Source organism: Anabrus simplex, chromosome X (assembly GCF_040414725.1).
Source record: "Anabrus simplex isolate iqAnaSimp1 chromosome X, ASM4041472v1, whole genome shotgun sequence".
Taxonomy (NCBI): Eukaryota; Metazoa; Arthropoda; class Insecta; order Orthoptera; family Tettigoniidae; genus Anabrus; species Anabrus simplex.
This window is the reverse complement of record NC_090279.1, coordinates 141,963,960-141,984,852: the sequence shown is the minus strand read 5'-3', so window position 1 is coordinate 141,984,852 and position 20,893 is coordinate 141,963,960. Positions and strand designations below refer to the sequence as shown.

Genomic DNA, 20,893 nt, shown 5'->3' with positions numbered 1-20,893 from the left:
TGCAGAACTTGTGAGCGACATTACAAGCATCGAGGAGAAAATGGTGATGATGATTGGGATGGACCAAATCCGAGGATTGAACACTGTACACAGTGTATGAATGAACTTTCTCTAGTACTTCATGATGATGATGATGATTCCGAAAAGGAATAACAGCAAGGTAAGAAGTACATGATCTTCTCTGTAAAGCATAACATACTTAGTATAATATATTTCTAAATGCTTTGTTTAATTTGAATGTTGCAGGAGGCATTTCGAAAGCATACGTTCTTAAGAAGCACACCAACCTTGTCAGCAGCAAAAAAAAAAAAACGAACACTGTTGTAGTACATTTGTAAATAAATATTTGATCGCATTCAAAAATGTTGTACTTATTGCATTGCTTTACTCCGACTTACTCTTAAGAAAAACGATCAGGTCTAAACATGCACAATGACGTCATCACAACAGCACGTGCTTACTCTAGCTTTCCCGATGCATGTTTAAACTCGTTCGAATTTACCGCTACCACATTCCTTTACAACGACTTACTCTTAAGAAAACGGACAAGTCTAAACATGTATGATGATGTCATCACAACAGCACGTGCTTACTCTATCTTTCCCGATGCGTGATTAAACTTGTTCGAATTTACCGCCACCACATAGAGTGCAGCAGCGAGGTAAGCGATGTAAGATGGCGGTAGCTAAAGATGTCAGCACGGTGCTCTGTTGATTAAAGATGGCTGCTTGTCAAAAAGATTTTTTCAAGTTATCCGCCACCACATAGAGTGCAGCACTGAGGTTTGCGATGCAATATGGCGGGTGACAGCTTGTCAAAGGTAAGTAGCTAAAGAGGGCAGCACTAAGGTTAGCAATGCAAGATGGTGGATGACAGCTGTGTCGTAAAATATTACCCGCAAGATAGCACCACGATGCCCTTTTCATTAAAGATGGCAGCTAGAATTTTTCAAATTAACCGCCTCAAAGGTAAGTAGCTAAAGAGGGCAGCACTGTTCTCTCTGGATTAAAGATGGCAGCTTGTCGAAAAGAATTTTTCAAATTAACCGCCTCAAAGGTAAGTAGCTAAAGAGGGCAGCACTGTTCTCTCTGGATTAAAGATGGCTGCTGAATTTTTTCAAATTATCCGCCACCACAAAGAGGGCAGCACGGTGCTCTCTTGATTAAAGATGGTGGATGACAGCTGAAGAGCGAGTAGAATTTGTTTCCAAATAAGAGCACGTAGAATTTGCCGCCACCACATAGAGTGCAGCACTGTTCTCTCTAGATTAAAGATGGTGGATGACAGAAAAGCGCATAGGTTTGTAAAGCACGTAGAATTTGCCGCCACCGCATAGAGTGCAGCACTGTTCTCTCTAGATTAAAGATGGTGGATGACAGAAAAGCGCATAGGTTTGTAAAGCACGTGGAATTTGCCGCCACCACATAGAGTGCAGCACTGTTCTCTCTAGATTAAAGATGGCGGATGACAGCTGTCAGAAAAGCACATAGGTTTGTAAAGCACATGGAATTTACCGCCACCACATAGAGTGCAGCACTGTTCTCTCTGGATTAAAGATGGCGGATGACAGCTAACGAAATTGCCCGCATGATAGCAGCACAGTGCTCTATTGATTAAAGATGGCGGATGACAGCTGTCAAAAAAGCACGTGGCTTTGTTTCCCAACAAGAGCACATAGAATTTTTCAAATTGCCGCCACCACATTTCAAAGGTATCTAGCTAAAGAGTACAGCACTGTGCTCTGTTGATTAAAGATGGCGGATGACGGCTGTCAAAAAAGCGCGTGAGTTTGTTTCCAAACAAGAGCATGTAGAATTTTTCAATTTGCCGCCACCACATAGAGGGCAGCACGGTGCTCTCTTGATTAAAGATGACTGCTGTCATGTGGAATTGCCTGCCACCACATTTCAAAGGTAACTAGCTAAAGAGTGTAGCACGGCGCTCAAAGATGGCTGCTGTCAAAAAAGCATTTTTTCAAATTATCCACCACCACATTTCAAAGGTAAGTAGCTAAAGAGGGCAGCACTGTGCTCTATGGATTAAAGATGGCGGATGACAGCTGTCAAAAAAGCACGTGGCTGTCAAAAAGCACGTGGATTTGTTTATCTCGAGCTAGTGAGGTTAAGTTGGTAGCACTAAGGTTTAGGCCCGCCAAGATGGCAGCACTGCCGATGACAGGTGACGAAAGAGGGCATCACAGCGCTCTGTAGTTTAAAGATGGCGGATGACAGCTGTCAAAAAGCACGTGGCTGTCAAAAAGCACGTGGCTTTGTTTATCTCGAGCTAGTTAGGTTAAGTTGGTACCACCGAGGTTTATTCCCGTCAAGATGGCAGTACTGAGGTTAGCGATGCGTTGTTGTCTGTCAAAAAGCACGTGGCTTTGTTTACAAATCTGTCAAAAAGCACGTGGCTGTCAAAAAACACGTGGCTTTGTTTACCTCATGCTAGTTAGGTTAAGTTGGCACTACTGGGGTTTAGGCCCGTCAAGATGGTAGTACTGAGGTTTGCGATGCGTTGTTGTCGATGACAGCTGTCAAAAAGCACGTGGCTTTGTTTACAAATCTGTCAAAAAGCACGTGGTTGTCAAAAAGCACGTGGCTTTGTTTACCTCGCGCTAGTTAGGTTAAGTTGGCACTACTGAGGTTTAGGCCCGTCAAGATGGCAGTACTGAGGTTAGCGATGCGTTGTTGTCTGTCAAAAAGCACGTGGCTTTGTTTACAAATTCAAATTTCCCGCGGGAGGTGGAGGAGACCTCTGGGAGGCCTCTGGCTGAGGTGGAGGTGGAGGAGGCATCTGGGAGGCCTCTGGCTGAGGTGGAGGTGGAGGTGGCCTCTGGGAGCCTGAGGTGGAGGTGGCGGTCGAACCATCCAATTATACTACTGGCGTTTGTACGCTATTTCGCTCCGACATTTTCCGGACGAAGTACCGCTACACACTCAGATATTTGAAGTTGCAGTTCGCACTCCATTGCCAGTTAATGACAACGGTGTGCAACATGTACACTCCACCGAACTAGATCTTCAAATGCATGAACTACAAGATTTGATCGCTCAGTTACCTCCTCAATTTCTCATGCTGGGAGACGTGAACGCCCTTAACACACTCTGCGGTTCTCCGTGTTCCAGTGCCAGGGGCAGAATTCTCGAGCGATTGATCAGTCATTTCGATCTTTGCGTGCTGCGAGAAATTTCAGCAGCGCACATGACACATTCTCACACCTGGATGTCACTATGTGCAGCCATGCACTATGTACCCTGCTACGGTGGCAAGCGCACAATGACCTCTATGATAGTGAGCACTTCCCGATAATTCTACCTCTCTTGAATCAAAGACAGTCTGAAGTACCCAAGCGCTGGTTACTTCGGCGGGCAAATTGGCCAGAATTTTCCAAAGGCGCAGTAATGGCTGATTACATGCTGGAGCTTGAGACGACCACGGTTCTTCAATTACGACAGGAATTCTAGCTTGCTGGAGAGGAAACAATTCCTTCCCCGCCGCAAACAGGTCACATGGTGACCGAGGAAACTGAAACAGCCATACGTGATCGCTGACGGGCTTTTAGCATTGTCGTCAGAATCCTACGATGGCCAGACAAATCACATTGTAGCGTCTGCGCACGAAGGCTCGTTTTTGGATTTGGGAAAGTAAGAAAGCTACGTGGGAATAGTAGGTGCCTTCCTTCTTTCGTTTTCACGTCCTTCCTTTCTATGGACGATATCTTCATTTTTCGAAGTGTCGCATCACATCCCTTTTTTCTCTCTGATTACAATTGTATAGGCCTGGAGGATGGTTGCCTAGTTGTACTAGGTCTTAAAACAATAATCACCACCACCACTTGTGATCAATCTTGACAATATAACATCTCCGTGTAATGAACCTTGACAATATGGCATATCCCTGTATTCAACCTTGACAATATGACATGTCACTGTAATGAACCTCGACAATATGGCATATCCCTGTATTCAACCTTGACTATATGACATGCCACTGTCATCAACCTTGTCAATATGGCATATCCCAGTGATCAACCTTGACAATATAACATATCCCTGTATTCAACCTTGACAATATAACATATCCCTGTATTCAACCTTGACAATATAACAATATGATATATCCCTGTGATCAACCTTGACAATATGGCATATCCCTGTGCTCAACCTTGACAATATGAGATATCCCTGTATTCAACCTTCACAATATGACATGTCACTGGAATGAACCTCGACAATATGGCATATCGCTGTGATCAACCTTGACAAGATGGCTTCTCCCTGTATTCAAACTTGACAATATGGCATATCCCTGTATTCAGACTTGACAGTATGGCATATCCCTGTATTCGCCCTTGACAATATGGCATATCTCTGTATTCAACCTTGACAATACGGCATATCCCTGTATTCAACCTTGACAATATGGCATATCCATGTATTCAACCTTGACAACAAGGCATATCCCTGTATTCAAACTTGACAGTATGGCATATCCCTGTATTCACCCTTGACAATATGGCATATCCCTGTATTCAGACTTGACAGTATGGCATATCCCTGTATTCACCCTTGACAATATGGCATATCTCTGTATTCAAACTTGACAATATGGCATATCCCTGTATTCAGACTTGACAATATGGCATATCCCTGTATTCAACCTTGACAATATGGCATATCCCTGTATTCAACCTTGACAATATAACATATCCCTGTAATGAAGTTTGACAATATGGCATATCACTGTGATCAATCTGGACAATATGGCATATCCCTGTTTTCAACCTTGACAATATGATATGTCACTGTTTATCAACCTTGACAATATGACTTGTCACTGTATTGAACCTTGACAATATAACATATCCCTGTGATCAACCTTGAAAATATGACATGTCACTATGATGAACCTCGAAAATATGGCATATCCCTGTGATCAACCTTGAAAATATGACATGCCACTATGATGAACCTTGACAATACGGCATATCCCTGTATTCAAACTTGACAATATGACTTATCCCTGTATTCAAACTTGACAATATGGCATGCCACTGTGATCAACCTTGACAATATGACTTGTCACTGTAATGAACCTTGACAATATGAAAATTCACTGTGATCAACCTTGACAATATGACTTCTCACTGTAATGAACCTTGATAATATGGCATATCCCTGTGATAAACCTTGACAATATGACATGCCACTATGATGAACCTTGAAAATATAGCATATCCCTGTGATCAACCTTGCCAATATGACATGTCACTGTGTCCAACCTTGGCAATATGGCATATTCCTGTGATCAATTTTTCTACTATGACAAATCACTGTATTTAACCTTGACAATATAACATATCCCTGTAATGAAGTTTGACAAAATGGCATATCACTGTGATCAACCTGGACAATACGGTATATCCCTGTATTCAACTTTGACAATATGATATGTCACTGTTGATCAACCTTGACAATATGACATGTCACTGTAATGAACCTTGATAATATGGCATATCCCTGTGATCAACCTTGACAATATGACATGTCACTGTAATGAACCTTGATAATATGGCATATCCCTGTGATCAACCTTGACAATATGGCGTGTCACTATATTATAACTTGACAATATGACACATCACTGTGATCAACCTTGACAATATGACATGTCACTGTGTCCAAACTTGACAATATTTCATATTCCTGTGATCAACTTTATACTATGGCATATCACTGTATTTAACCTTGACATTATAACATATCACTGTAATGTTCCTTGGCAATATGGCATATCCCTGTCATCAACCCTGAGAATATGACATGTCACCGTGACCAACATTGACAATATGACATGTCACTGTAATGAACCTTGACAATATGGCATATTCCTGTGATCAACTTTGAGAATATGACATGTCACCGTGACCAACCTTGACAATATGACACGTCACTGTAATGGACCTTGACCATATGGCATGTTCCTGTGATCAACTTTGAGAATATGACATGTCACCGTGACCAACCTTGACAATATGACACGTCACTGTAATGGACCTTGACAATATGGCATATCCCTGTGATCAACATTGTCTATATGACATGTCACTGTGATCAACCTTGACAATATAACATATCCCTGTAATGAAGTTTGACAATATGGCATATCACTGTGATCAATCTGGACAATATGGCATATCCCTGTTTTCAACCTTGACAATATGATATGTCACTGTTTATCAACCTTGACAATATGACTTGTCACTGTATTGAACCTTGACAATATAACATATCCCTGTGATCAACCTTGACAATATGACATGCCACAGTATTTAACCTTGAAAATATGGCATATCCCTGTGATCAACCTTGACAACATGACATGTCACTGTAATGAACCATGATAATATGGCATATCCCTGTGATCAACCTTTACAATATGACATGTCAGTGTAATAAACCTTGACAATATGGCACATCACTGTGATCAACCTTCACAATATGACATGTCACTGTGTCCAAACTTGACAATATGGCATAATCATGTGATCAACTCTTATAATATGGCATACCACTGTATTTAACCTTGACAATATGGCATAACTCTGTGATCAACTTTGACAACATGACAAGTCACTGTAATGAACCATGATAATATGGCATATCCCTGTGATCAACCTTGACAATATGACATGTCACTGTAATAAAATAGATAATATGACACTTCACTGTGATCATCCTTGACAAAATGATATCTCACCTTGTCCAACCTAAACAATGTGGCATATTCAGTGATCAACTTTTGTAATATGGCATATCCCTGTCATCAACGTTGAGAACATGGCATGTCACTGTGATCAACCTTGAAAATATAACATATCACTCTAATGAATCTTGACAATATGGCATATTCCTGTGATCAACCTGGACAATATTACATATTACTGTGATCAACCTTGACAATATGATATATCCCTGTGATCAACCTTGACAATTTGACATATCACTGTAATGAACCTTGACAATATGACCTGTCACTGTAATGAACCTTGTCAATATGGCATATCACTCTGATCAATCTTGACTATATGGTATATCCCTGTACATGGCAAATTGGCATATCGATGTAGTCAACTTTAACAATATGGCATATCCCTGTGATGAACCTTGACAACATGACATGTCACTGTAATGAACCATGATAATATGGCATATCCCTGTACTTGGCAATATGGCATATCGATGTAGTCAAGCTTAACAATATGGCATATCCCTGTGATGAACCTTGACAACATGACATGTCACTGTAATGAACCATGATAATATGGCATATCCCTGTGATCAACCTTGACAACATGGCATATCCCTGTGATCAACCTTGACAATATGGCATATCCCTGTGATCGATCTTGACAGTATGGCATATCCCTGTACTTGGCATTATGGCATATCCCTGTACTTGGCAATATGGCGTTTCCCTGTACTTGACAATATGGCATTTCCCTGTTCTTGACAATAAGGCATTTCCCTGTACTTGATAATATGGCATATCCGTGTGATCAACATTGACAATATGACATATACATGTAATCAATCTTGACAATATGGCATTTCCCTGTACCTGACAATATGGCATTTCCCTGTTCTTGACAATACGGCATTTCCCTGTACTTGATAATATGGCATATCCGTGTGATCAACGTTGACAATATGACATATACATGTAATCAACCTTGACAAATTGGCATTTCCCTGTACTTGACAATACGGCATTTCTTTTTACTTGATAATATGGCATATCCGTGTGATCAACCTGGATAATATGGCATATCCCTGTACTTGACAATATGGCATATCCCTGTACTTGACAATATGGCATATCCCTGTAATCAACCTTGACAATATGGCATATCCCTGTAATCAACCTTGACAATATGGCATTTCCCTGTACTTGATAATATGGCATATCCGTGTGATCAACGTTGACAATATGACATATAAATGTGATCAACCTTGACAATATGGCATATCCCTGTACTTGACAATATGGCATATCCCTGTGATCAACTTTGACAATATGACATGTCACTGTGATCAACCTTGACAATATGACTTCTCACTGTAATGAACCTTGACAATAAGGCATATCCCTGTACTTGACAATATGGCATATCACTGTACTTGACAATATGGCATATCACTGTACTTGACAATATGGCATATCCCTGTACTTGACAATATGGCATATCTCTGTACTTGACAATATGGCATATCCCTGTACTTGACAATATGGCATATCACTGTACTTGACATTATGGCATATCCCTGTACTTCATAATAATACATACCACTGTACTTGATAATATGGCATATCCCTGTACTTGATAATATGGCATATCACACTGTACTTGACAATATGGCATATCACTGTACTTGACAATATGGCATATCCCTGTACTTCATAATAATACATACCACTGTACTTGATAATATGGCATATCCCTGTACTTGACAATATGGCATATCCCTGTACTTGATAATATGGCATATCACACTGTACTTGACAATATGGCATATCCTGTACTTGACAATATGGCACATCACTGCACTTGACAATATGGCATATCCCTGTACTTGACAATATGGCATATCACTGTAATTGACCTTGCTGAAAGTAACAGCCAATAACAGTATGATTAAATAGACCATTACAGTAGCAGTTTCCCCCTGTTGATGGGGTTGGTAGAATAACGCCCACGGTATCCCCCCTGCCTGTCGCAAGAGGCATCTAAAAAGGGCCCCAGGGACTCTTAACTCCGAAGCGTGGGTTGGCGACCACGGGCCCCTATCTTAATCTCGGTATTGCTTCTAGTACTTGTGCCATGCTCCTCACTTTCATCCATCCCATCCGACCTCCCTTGGTGAACAATTGTTCTTTTCCGACCCCGATGGCATTAGAGCACTCGAGGCCTAGGGAGTCTTTCATTTTTACGCCCTTCGTGGCTCTTGCCTTCTTTGCGCGATATCTGCATTTTTCGAAGTGTCGGTCGCATTCCTTTTTTTCTCTCTGATTAGTGTTATGTAGAGTATGGTTCCCTAGTAGCACTTCCCCTTAAAACAATAATCACCACCACCTGTTCCTGAAAATGTACCACATGGTGTCTTTATGCGCCTTGTTAAATTTAACGAGTTTCTTTTTTACATGGCCGCAAAGCCAATATGCCGAGGAGTTGAAAACGTGATGGATCGTTACAACCCATGAAAACGATGTACATTCTATTTCATAAACAACAGGAAAGAAGATCAGTGAGGACACAGATAGGGATTTTTTCACGCATGACGAAGCAGGAAGGAGTAGGAGAGAACTAAAGCAGTTTTTTCCTTGTGAGATATTTATTTTATTTCATCTTAATAAATGTGCCGTTGATAATGTAGAAACCACGATACTTGCTACGCCGGGAGGTTACTGCAGGCCAGCTGAGTCTATGTAGTTGTGCTGATCTGAAACAAGGAGAAAGACATCATTCTGGCGCATATACAGTACTGCAGAAAACATCTACTTTACATGGTAATGTTTTGGCTTATGCCATGTTCAAGAGGCAACCACAACGGCTATTTCGGTGCTGAGGGGTAGAACTATGCAATTATATATTTTTAAATATTTTTATTTTCTATTGCATTCAGCCGACAAGACAGATCTTATGGGGACGATAGGGTTGGACAGGAGAGGGTTATATATAGATCAATCAATCAATCAATCAATCAATCAATCAATCAATCAATCAATCAATCAATCAATCAATCAATCAATCAATCAATCAATCAATCAATCAATCAATCAATGAACCAATCAATCAATCAATCAACACCTTATGGGTGGGAGCGGTAAAAATAACACCCACCGTAGCCCCTGTCTGTCGTAAGGGGCCCCAACGGCTCTCAACTTGGGAGCGTAGGTTGGCAACTACGGGGCCTTCAGCTGAGTTCTAGCATTGCTTCAACTTATTTGTGCCATGCTCCTCACATTCATCAATCCCATCCGACCTCCCTTGGTCAACTCTTGTTTTTTCCGACCCCGACGCTATTAGGTTTCCGAGGGCTAGGGAGATGTTCATTGTCATGCCCTTCGTGGTCCTGGTCTTTCTCTGGCCGATACCCTCATTTTTCGAAGTGTCGGATCCCTTCCATTATTTCCGTCTGATTAGTGTTATATAGAGGATGGTTGCCTAGTTATACTTCCTCGCAAAACAATAATCACCACCACCACCCCAGCTTGTTCTCTTGAATTCCAATATCGTCGTTTTATGCTCTTACCTATTTTTCAAAACTCCACCCGAGCTTTATTTGTCTACTAATATCACACCACACCATTTCTCTACTGACAGCTCGGAACATACCGCTTAGTCGAACATCTCGTCTCCTTTCTCCCAAATCTTCCCAGCCCAAACTTTGCAACATTTTCGTAACACAACTCTTTTGTCGGAAATCGCCCAGAACAAATCATGCTGCTTTCGTTTGGACTTGTTTCTTCCAGTTCTCGCATAAAGTATTCCTAGTGTCGGTCCCATACACTGGAAGTCGGAACTCACCGAGTCAAACACCAACTTATAAATATCTGTGGTCATTTTGTACACGTGCACTGACGGTGGATATTTTTGACTGACTCGACCACTCTGCACTGCCAGTGTCAATTTATATGACGTTTAGTTAGCGCTTCTATGATCATAGGTAACATACTGTAGCACGATTTGGGACTTGGGTAGGGTTGCTGTTTCCTTGCCTACGCGCTTCTCTGATCTGTATCCAAATACTTGTTGGAACCCGAGTGAGTAGATCATTCCACACCTCCTCCGTCCAATAGCATCATAAGATTCATAATTAATTTTAGTGATCACATTAGCTGCTGTTGGCTGCGTATTTGATACACATCTACTTACGTGTGGGTTAGCCACTGCTGCTGGAACTGTTGTTGCCTGGAAACAAAGAGTTATCATCATGTTATAAAAATGCAAGCAGAGTATATTATGAGGAATGCCATGTAAGGTGAAAAGACAATCAAATTAAAGTTTGTGGGATAAAAATGTAATACTTTACATATGCGGATGATACAACCCTGACGTAGGCCAGGAGAGTGAAGAAGAGCTTAGGTATCTGCTACTGAATGTCAAGAAAATGGAAAATCATGGCAATTGCACTTAACACTTCTTGACAAATAGACGGAGCAATACTATTTTCATCTACCTAGACTCCAAGATCATTGTTGACGGTGACTGCTGACAGGAAATTAAAAGACGTTTGCTCCTTGGGAGAAACAACAGTGTTTTCAGAATAGAGACATCATTTTAAAGATCAGTATAGTAAAAGAAGCTGAGAGCAATTAAGAAGACAACCACCGTGTGGCGGTCCTCTTTCCGGCCTTCCCGGAGAGATTCCATAGTATTGTGTAGGCTGAGCATAGATCACGGACGATCTACGCACTTTTGTCTCCTAAAGAGGGAAGAACACCCCTCCCTTCCCGCCAGTGTGTTCTTGTGGTGTCGACTTCAGTGTGGCCCACATCCTCACAGAGTGCGCAGATCTCTCTGGTACCCCTGTAGGTGGGAGCGGTAGAATAACACCCATGGTATCCCCTGCCCTTCATAAGAGGTGACTAAAGGGGACCCCAGGGATTCTCAACTTGGGAGCTCGGGTTGCGACCACGGGGCTGGAGTCCTGGCATTGCTTCCACTTACTTGTGCCAGGCTCCTCACTTTCATCTATTCTATCTGTCCTCCCTCGGGCAACTCTTTTTCTTTTCCGACCCCGAAGGTATTAGAGCTCTCGAGGCCTAGCGAGTCTTCATTTTGACACCCTTAGTGGCCGTTGTCTTCCTTTGGCCTATACCTTCATTTTTCGAACTGTCGAATCCCTTCCATTTTCCCCCTCTGATTAGTGTTATATAGAGGATGGTTGCCTACGTATACTTCCTCTTAAAACAATAATCCAGAACCACCATCTCGCAGAGTACTAAAGTAAAGTACGCCTGAACAAACAACGATCAGCAAATATACTCTGTGACTTTGAACTGTAAGCAAAAGAAAAGCCAAATATAAAATGAAAAAACGGTGTCGAAATTCTCTGTGGAAAAATTAAATGATCACAAGTATATCTATACTTCTTCCGTGTATGACCATTCATGAACGGTTACTAGTTTCAGATGGCCGGCAGCCGTAAGACATCCTGCGAGGATGCACTTCACACATTTTGTTAAATGGCCCTGTTGCGTTATGCAAATATTCGGATATTTTATTTTATTATACGAGGATTGGGGCAAAAGTCATGGCAACTATATTTTTCTTGTAGATATATGAACGGATCACAAATATATATGTGTCGTGTGGTAGTTCTGCAGGCATAGTGTGTAAGGATAACAACAGATGGCTCTGTGATAGCTGGTAGTAGCGCAGCGAGGGCTGTGAAATCAGTCAGTTGGTGAGTGTCGTGCGAGATGGAAGTAACCCGTGTTGAGCAGCGCGCTTACATCAAAATAGCCGTTCTCCAAGGGAGAAATGCGATGGAATGTCACAGTGAATTAGTGGAAGCCCTTGGGAATAATGCCCTACCATACCGTACAGTAGCACGGTGGGGAGGAAAGTTTCGCAAGGACGTGTGTCAACCAGTGATGAGTAACGTTCGGGACGATCTGTCAGTGTGCGGACCGACGTGGCACGTGCCGTCATCGAGCAGATCCTAGATGAACGCTACTGGAATTAGAGAGCGCAAGTGGCATCGAGAAACGCGCCGTCCACAGGATATTGCGTAATGAGGTGCAACTGGGCAAATTCGCATCGCGGTCGGTACCGCATGCACTGACGGAAGTTCAAAGGTGGGTGCACTATGCAATATGCTCCGATCACCTTGCACGCTGGCAACAGGAAGGCGATCAATTCTTGTCATGAATAATCGCCATCGATGAATTTTGGGCCAGGGCATAGGAACCAGAACTGAAACGTCACTCCGCGGAGTGGCGCCATGCTGGATCACCAAGGAGACAGAAGGTCCGTCAGAATCCTTCCTCAGTCAAATTGATGGTGATCGTCGCGTATGACGTCAGGGGTGTCATTGTTTGCCACTTTGTTCCACATGGCAGAACAGTGACCGCACAGTATTACAGGCACTTCCTGGTGCGACAGGTACGACGTGCCGTTCGGGAGAAACGTCCGGATCTTGTGGACGACAATGCAAAACCATATAAAGCAGAGTGTGTAGGGCAGCTACTGCGTCGTTGGAGATGGGAAGAATTGGAGCACCCGCCGTACTCTCCCGACATATCGCCCTGTGACTTTGATCTCATTCGAAAGATTAAGGAACCATACGTGATAGGCGGTTTGCGACACGAGAGGACATTGCTAATGCAGTGCGCCAACAGGTGACCCGATTCACACATGGCGCGGCAAATGCTGAGGCAGATGGTATTCAGCGCCTAACACATGGTTGGCAGCGTGTGGTGTCAGTAGCAGGGGACTATTTTGAGCGCCTTTAGGCCCAAGTTTGTCATGTCAACTTTATGTGTACTATGTTGTCATTTTTTTGCACCGGAAAGGCCATATTGCCCTGTATACTACCGTAATAAATTAGTGCGTCACGATATTTCAGTGCTATTCATTGTCCACACATATAGTTAACACCTTGTCCTTTCATCTGTATATGTCACATTATCCAACCGGACTGGTATCTTCAAGAAAAACATAGTTGCCATGACTTTTGCCCCAACCCTCGTATATCATATTTATGTTAAAAGAAATCCTCCAGGATTAAGGGTGAAGATTCACTCAGGCTTTCTGTCTTTACATAATCCCTCGTTATTTTATTGTTTTCATTCTGAACATGTTTGTTCTTCATGAATGTTAATTTTGCATAGTTTCTGTAATCGTTATAGGTAGTTGATTTTTCCTTAACTTGCCGTTAATATACGTTCATGACTTGTTTAATGTTTGTTGTTATTTTAAAATACTGTTAATGGCGATTGATATTAGAATGTTCCAGACAATAATAACTAAGTAATGAATTAATAAAAACAGTGAAATAAAAGAAACACTGTGTAAAGAAATAAACATAACACTGCGTAACATTTGGCAGACTGAAATCAGTACTAAGCCAGATGAAAATGGTAAACGAGATACTTACTGGGTGGTGGTCCAGGAGGAGGGCCATTAGGATGTCCGGCTACGGGCGAGGCGACAGCATTGCCAACCTAAAATTACGACACAAAATATGAAATGAGCCGGTCCTGAGCATTATGAGAAGTTGGCTACTATGAAGCGAAGCATCTTCGCGGTCTGGGAATCGGAGTGGTTAGCTATCCGAACTCCCAACAAGCTGAGAGCAATTAGGAAGACAACCACCGTGTGGCGGTCCTTTTTCCGTCCTTCACATAGAGAGGCCATGGTATTGTGTAGGCTGAGGATAGGTCACGGACGATCTACGCACTCTTATCGACTAAAGAGGAAAGCCCCTCAATGTGTTCCTCACAGTGACCAGCCCCTGTGGGTGGTGTTGGTATAATAACACCCACTGCATACCCTGCCTGTCGTGTGAGGTGACTAAAACGGGCCGCAGGTGTTCTCACTTGGGAGCGTGGATTGGCGACCACGGGGACCTTAGTTGAGTTCTGACATTGCTTCCACATACATGTGCCAGGCTCCTCAATTTAATCTATTCTATCGGACCTCCCTTGATCAACTCTTGTTCTTTTAGGACTCCGACGCTATTAGGCTTGCGAGGGCTAGGGAATCTTACATACCGAGCTCGAAAGCTGCAGTCGCTTAAGTGCGGCCTGTATCCAGTAATCGGAAGATAGTGGGTTCGAGTTCCACTGTCGGCAGCCCTGAAGATGGTTTTCCGTGGTTCCCAACTTTCACACCAGGCAAATTCCGAGGCTGTACCTTAATTAAGGCCACGGCCGCTTCCTTCCAATTCCTAGGCCTTTCCTATCCCATCGTCGCCGTAAGACATATATGTGTCGGTGCGACGTAAAGCAAAAAAAAAAAAAAAGGAATCCTTCATTTTCACGCCCTTCATGGCCCTTAACTTTCTTAGGCCGATACCTTCATTTTTCTAACTGTTGGACCCCTTCCAGTTTTACTCTCTGATTGGTATTACGTAGAGGATGAATGCCTAATTGAACTTCCTCTTAAAACAATAATCACAACCACCACTCGCGTAACATAGAAATAATAATAATAATAATAATAATAATAATAATAATAATAATAATAATAATAATAATAATAATAATAATAATAATACCAGACCATCGCCCTGAGACAGAAGATTAAAACTGCAAGTTTGCAATGACAAACAGCTGTGGATAAAAATTTAGTATCGAAAAAATTCTTAGATTTTGCATCCCCCGAATATAAGAAGTTGTGATCATCTCATAAAACTGGGTAAATATAAATTGTAGAATAATATTTGCAGAGTAGTTTGCTAACTTACGGCAATGGCCACCAGGAGCGCCAGGATGGTGAGGACAGTGTAGAGCTGCATGTTGAGTTGTGATGTCTGCTACAGACCTTGGACCATTTTATATAGCACTTCGTTGTGTAACGGTTGACATCATCAAACTGTCAGACAGACAGAGTTGTCAGTCACTGTTGACAATGGAAGATCCTCTTCCTCCTCTAGCATGACATTCAATATTAATGGTTTCATTTATTAAGGTGAGTTAATTCTCAGTTCAAAATATTTTGCTATGCTTGTATTTTCATTCTGCAAAATAATTTGCAGTGTATAGATTTTAAATTCGTGCAGCTATTTCTAGCCGGGTGCAGCCCTTGTAAGGCAGACCCTCCGATGAGGGTGGGCGGCGTCTGCCATGTGTAGGTAACTGCGTGTTATTGTGGCAGAGGATAGTGTTGTGTGTGGTGTATGAGTTGCAGGGATGTTGGTGACAGCACAAACACTCAGCCCCGAGCCATTGGAATTAACCAATGAAGGTTAAAATCACCGACCCGGAAGTGAATTGAACCCGGGACCCTCTTGACACCAGCACGCTAACCATTTAGCCATGGAGCCGGACAATTTATCGATGAAATTAGTGAATGAGTTGTTAATAAATTTGTTCTAAAAATCACGTGTTCCTATGTTTAGTAACTTAGAGTCAAGCATAAATGTATTATTCACATGCGTCTCTTGATACGCAACCCCCTGTGGGTGGGGACAGTAAGTCGTAAGAGGCGACTAACAGCGGCCTGAGGGTCTCTTAACTTGGGTGCGGTGGTTGGCGACCACGGGCCCCTCAGCTGAGTTCTGGCATTGTTTCCACTTAGTTGTGCCAGGGTCCTCAGTTTCATCTATCCTATCTGACCTCCCTTGGCCAACTCTTGTTTTTTTCCGACCCCGACGGTATTAGAGCACTCGAGGACTAGGGAGTGTTTATTTTCACGCCTTTCGTGGCCCTTGTCATCCTTTGGCCGATACCTTCATCTTTCGAAGTGTAGGATTCCTCCCATTTTTTCTCTCTGATCAGTGTTAGAGGATAGTTGCCCAGTTGTACTTCCTCTTAAAACAGTAATCACCACCACTTGGAAGGCCCAAAGCCTTCTCCAACTCAATCAGGGATCACCTCATCCCCGACAAGGCCTGCCAAATCATATGCCAAGTCTCCTCGAGAATTTCCGAAACGGTAGACGAGGGTGAGGTGTCCTGTCGTCCTCTTGCTCGTTCACATTCTGGGGAACCTAGTTCTCCCAGGAAGAAGGTCAACGTTTCCCGATCAATGAGATCACCGTCTGCGGAGTGTTCAGTCGCAGTGTCTCCCTCTTCCAAGGAGACAACGGAGAACATAGCACATATTAACGTGGAAGGTGATTGACCAGATCGGAATTCAATCAACCTATTGCCAATGAATCAACTTTGAGGACCAATGAAATTGATCTTGGACTTCTAGAAGGGTAAGCAGCCTACGGATCGGAAGAATTTCAGACCAATATCACTCCTGTGCCATATATATAACATTTTTGAAAGAATGCTTCTGAACGGTACAACACCAGTGGTCGAACCTCTTCTAATCCCAGAGCAGGCTGGATTTAGACCAGGAAGGAACTGCTGTACACAGATCGTTAATCTGACACAGCACATAAAAGACGGATTTCAGAGTGGTGATATTACTGGAGTGGCTTCTGTTGATCTCTCTTCAGCATATGATACTGTACAACACCAGATTGTTCTAAGGAAGTTTTACCATCTTACTATGGATTTCAGGCTCACAACGATTATTGCCACGCTGTTGCAGAACCGACGTTTCTTTGTTGAATTCCAAGGACAGCGGAGTAGATGGGGAATACAGAAGTATGGTCTCCCAAAAGGCAGTATCCTAGCAACAATGCTATTTACCATATATACCAATGACCAACCTCTTCCACCTCACACAACGACCCTCCTGCACACAGATGTCCTGGCCTTGGCAACTCAGAGTAAGAACTTTGAGCAAGTGGAACAAAACCTTACTGCTGTTTTGAAGATGCTCTCAGATTATTATGCCAAACCCATCGAAAACTAATGTGTGCGCCTTTCATTTAAAGAACAAGGAAGCCCCGCGGAAGCTGCGTGTGAATTGGAAAGGAATGGGGCTGGAACACAGCAATACTCCAATTTACCTTGGTGTTACCCTGGATCGTTCGCTGACCTTCACCACACACTGCACCAAACTCAGGGCAAATGTTTCATCACGAAACTGCCTACTGCGTAAGGTAACTGGTTCTGGATGGGGTGCCCATCCCCAGACAGTAAGGACAACTGCCCTAGCACTCTGCTACTCTGCTGCTGAATATGCTAGTCCCGTATGGTACAAATCAGCTCACTCAAAGAAAGTTGACAATGCCTTGAATGAAACCTGCAGGCTAATCACAGGCTGTTTAAAACCAACACCCACACAGAAGTTGTATTCACTTGCAGGTATAGCCCCACCTGATATCAGACGTGAGATGGCAGCTAATATCGAGAGAGAAAAAGTAGTATAATAAGCGGGTTCTGCGGCCTCCTCCCGCGGGAAATTAGAATTCTGGCGGGAAATTTGAATTCTGGCGGGAAATTTGAATTCTGGCGGGAAATTTGAATTTTGGCGGGAGATTTGAATTTGTAAACAAAGCCATGTGCTTTTTGACAGCTGTCATCGACAACAACGCATCGCTAACCTCACTGCTGCCATCTTGACGGGCCTAAACCTCAGTAGTGCCAACTTAACCTAACTAGCGTGAGGTAAACAAAGCCACGTGTTTTTTGACAGACAACAACGCATCGCTAACCTCAGTACTGCCATCTTGACGGGCCTAAACCTTAGTGGTACCAACTTAACCTAACTAGCGTGTGGTAAACAAAGCCACGTGCTTTTTGACAGCCACGTGCTTTTTTGACAGCTGTCAACCGCCATCTTTAATCACCGTGCTGCCCTCTTTAGCTACTTACCTTTGAAATGTGGTGGCGGTAAATTCCACGTGCTTTACAAACCCATGTGATTTTCTGACAGCTGTCATCCGCCATCCTTAATCCAGAGAGAACAGTGCTGCCCTCTATGTGGTGGCGGCAAATTCCACGTGCTCTTGTTTGGAAACAAATCAACATGCTTTTTCGACAGCTGTCATCCGCCATTTTTAATCACCATGCTGCCCTCTTTAGCTACTTACCTTTGAAATGTGGTGGCGGTAAATTCCACGTGCTTTACAAACCCATGTGATTTTCTGACAGCTGTCATCCGCCATCTTTAATCCAGGGAGAACAGTGCTGCCCTCTATGTGGTGGCGGCAAATTCCACGTGCTCTTGTTTGGAAACAAATCAACATGCTTTTTTGACAGCTGTCATCCGCCATCTTTAATCACCGTGCTGCCCTCTTTAGCTACTTACCTTTGAAATGTGGTGGTGGTAAATTGTACGCGCTCTTGTTTGGAAACAAACCAGCAATTTCGTTAGCTGTCATCCGCCATCTTTAATGAACAGAGCACCGTGCTGCCCTCATGTGGGGCAATTTCGTCATCCGCTCGCATACCCGCAGTGACGCATGTTTAGACTTGAACACACACATACTACTGTTCAAAACTTATTACAACTTGAACTGCATACTAGTGTTCGATGTTGTTGAACACTGCATTGTATAACTAGAATCGACCACTGTTTAGAAAGAAAAACAAAATATCTTCTCAACATACTTACTAACTGCTCTTCTTCCTCTATCAAGCTACATCTCTATCGAACGTGCATTGCAAAAGCAAGAGTATTGCAAGTTTAGACTTGAACACATACTACCGTTTATAGTTCGATGTTGTTGAACACTGCATTGCAATCAAACACTGTTTAGAAAAAGAATTCTCTTCTCAACATGAGCTAGACAATAACATACTTACAAATCTGCTCAACACCTTCTTTCTTGCTTTTCTTCTTTGAGTAATAAACAAAAACTCTATCTTGCGAATAAGGAGCGGGAGGAAGGTAATACCTAACCTAAAATAAAAGAATATGCCAATTCTACATTATTTATTTACATCTTGTATGTACAAGTTTTATCCCGAATCGTTTTACCCTAGTGATGTTTGCGTACTTCTCGATGCAATTCTTGTATGTACAAGTTTAAACTTGCCGAACTACGCTCTCAGCGTACCTCTCCCTACAATATGTACAGTGAATTGTGATGTAAGACAGCGTAACGTAAGTACACACCTCTAGCATAATGTTTACACACACATCTGCTTTATGTAAAGTAGTACCGATCAATACTACTATGCCCCCAGGCTAGAGTGTTGGTAGAATTTGGAATGACAAACCGTTTGCAATCATCGCTATTAAGGGCTACCTTACTAATTAAATGAGTGTACAACTGGTGCTTCTTGCTTCTAATGACAGACATTTGCTTATGCAAAACAGGTGGATTACTTTTAATGCAATTGTCATAGTTTTCAAAACTTAGCTGATTCTGAACGACATTCTTTTTAACCCCCTTCAATCTCTTTATTTGTAATTCATTTAAGAGTTTTATGCAATATGACTTGGATTTAGTACCTACAAATGAATCGATAATATTCCCAGCACATTCATCTTTCATTTTACCTAGAACCTTTTTGTTCACTAGCGGTAGATGATATTGATTATTTGCAGGATAGTTACTTGTATCAAACCTACCCAAGTCTGGCTTTATATCATTGTAATAGTCATCAGTTTTGATTTGATAAATAAACGAATCGGTATCTGTGTAGAGCAATTGCGCATTATGCGCGTACTTCTTCATCATATAATCGTAATGGAATTCATACATGAGTGTTTTAGCCAATTCAAGTACTGCAAAGCCGACGTAGGTAGGTTTGTCATACTTAACCTTAACACGATTCATCTGTATAATAACTAAATTCTCATGTATGATGGTGCAGCTGTGGAAATTTGGTTTACTTATTAAATAGTTAGCACCATACCTTTTCTTAATATTATCCCAGTTTGTAATCAATTTTACATCAACGCGTTTGTCAACATTTTCCATAGTCTTACCAAACACACTGTTATTCATGAGCTTGTAGAAATCTTTTTCAAACTCGTTAACCGCATTCGTTCTTAAATTATTGTTCAGATCGATATATGGCTTTAGCCACGGTGACTGATTAAATTCTAGTACGCGATGAATTTTGGATAACTTCAAACCATGCTGCAAACACTGTTTTAAATTTCGGTAATGAATGATATACTTAGATTTATAGCATAAATTAGCAATGAGCATTTTCGTCGTTGATGCGATGTACGGGGGCTTCATATTTTCAGGGCAGAACGGTAGGTCATTATGAGAAGTGTGTAACTCTTTAGGATACTGTAAGTCAACTTCGAGGAAATAGCCTTTATCAGCTTCATCGCCTAGGGCGTGTAGCTGTAAAGCATC

General features: G+C 42.2%; 1 long non-coding RNA gene across 1 annotated transcript; it reads right to left on the bottom strand.

Annotated features, from left to right (window-relative positions):
• Positions 1–9,373: 9,373 nt before the first annotated feature.
• LOC137503203 (uncharacterized) lies at positions 9,374–15,529 on the bottom strand. The gene is made up of 4 exons (XR_011019097.1): positions 15,477–15,529; positions 14,166–14,232; positions 10,937–10,972; positions 9,374–9,500 (listed from the first exon to the last, which is right to left on the bottom strand). It is a non-coding gene; the product is annotated as an uncharacterized lncRNA (long non-coding RNA).
• Between the last annotated feature and the right edge of the window lie 5,364 nt (positions 15,530–20,893).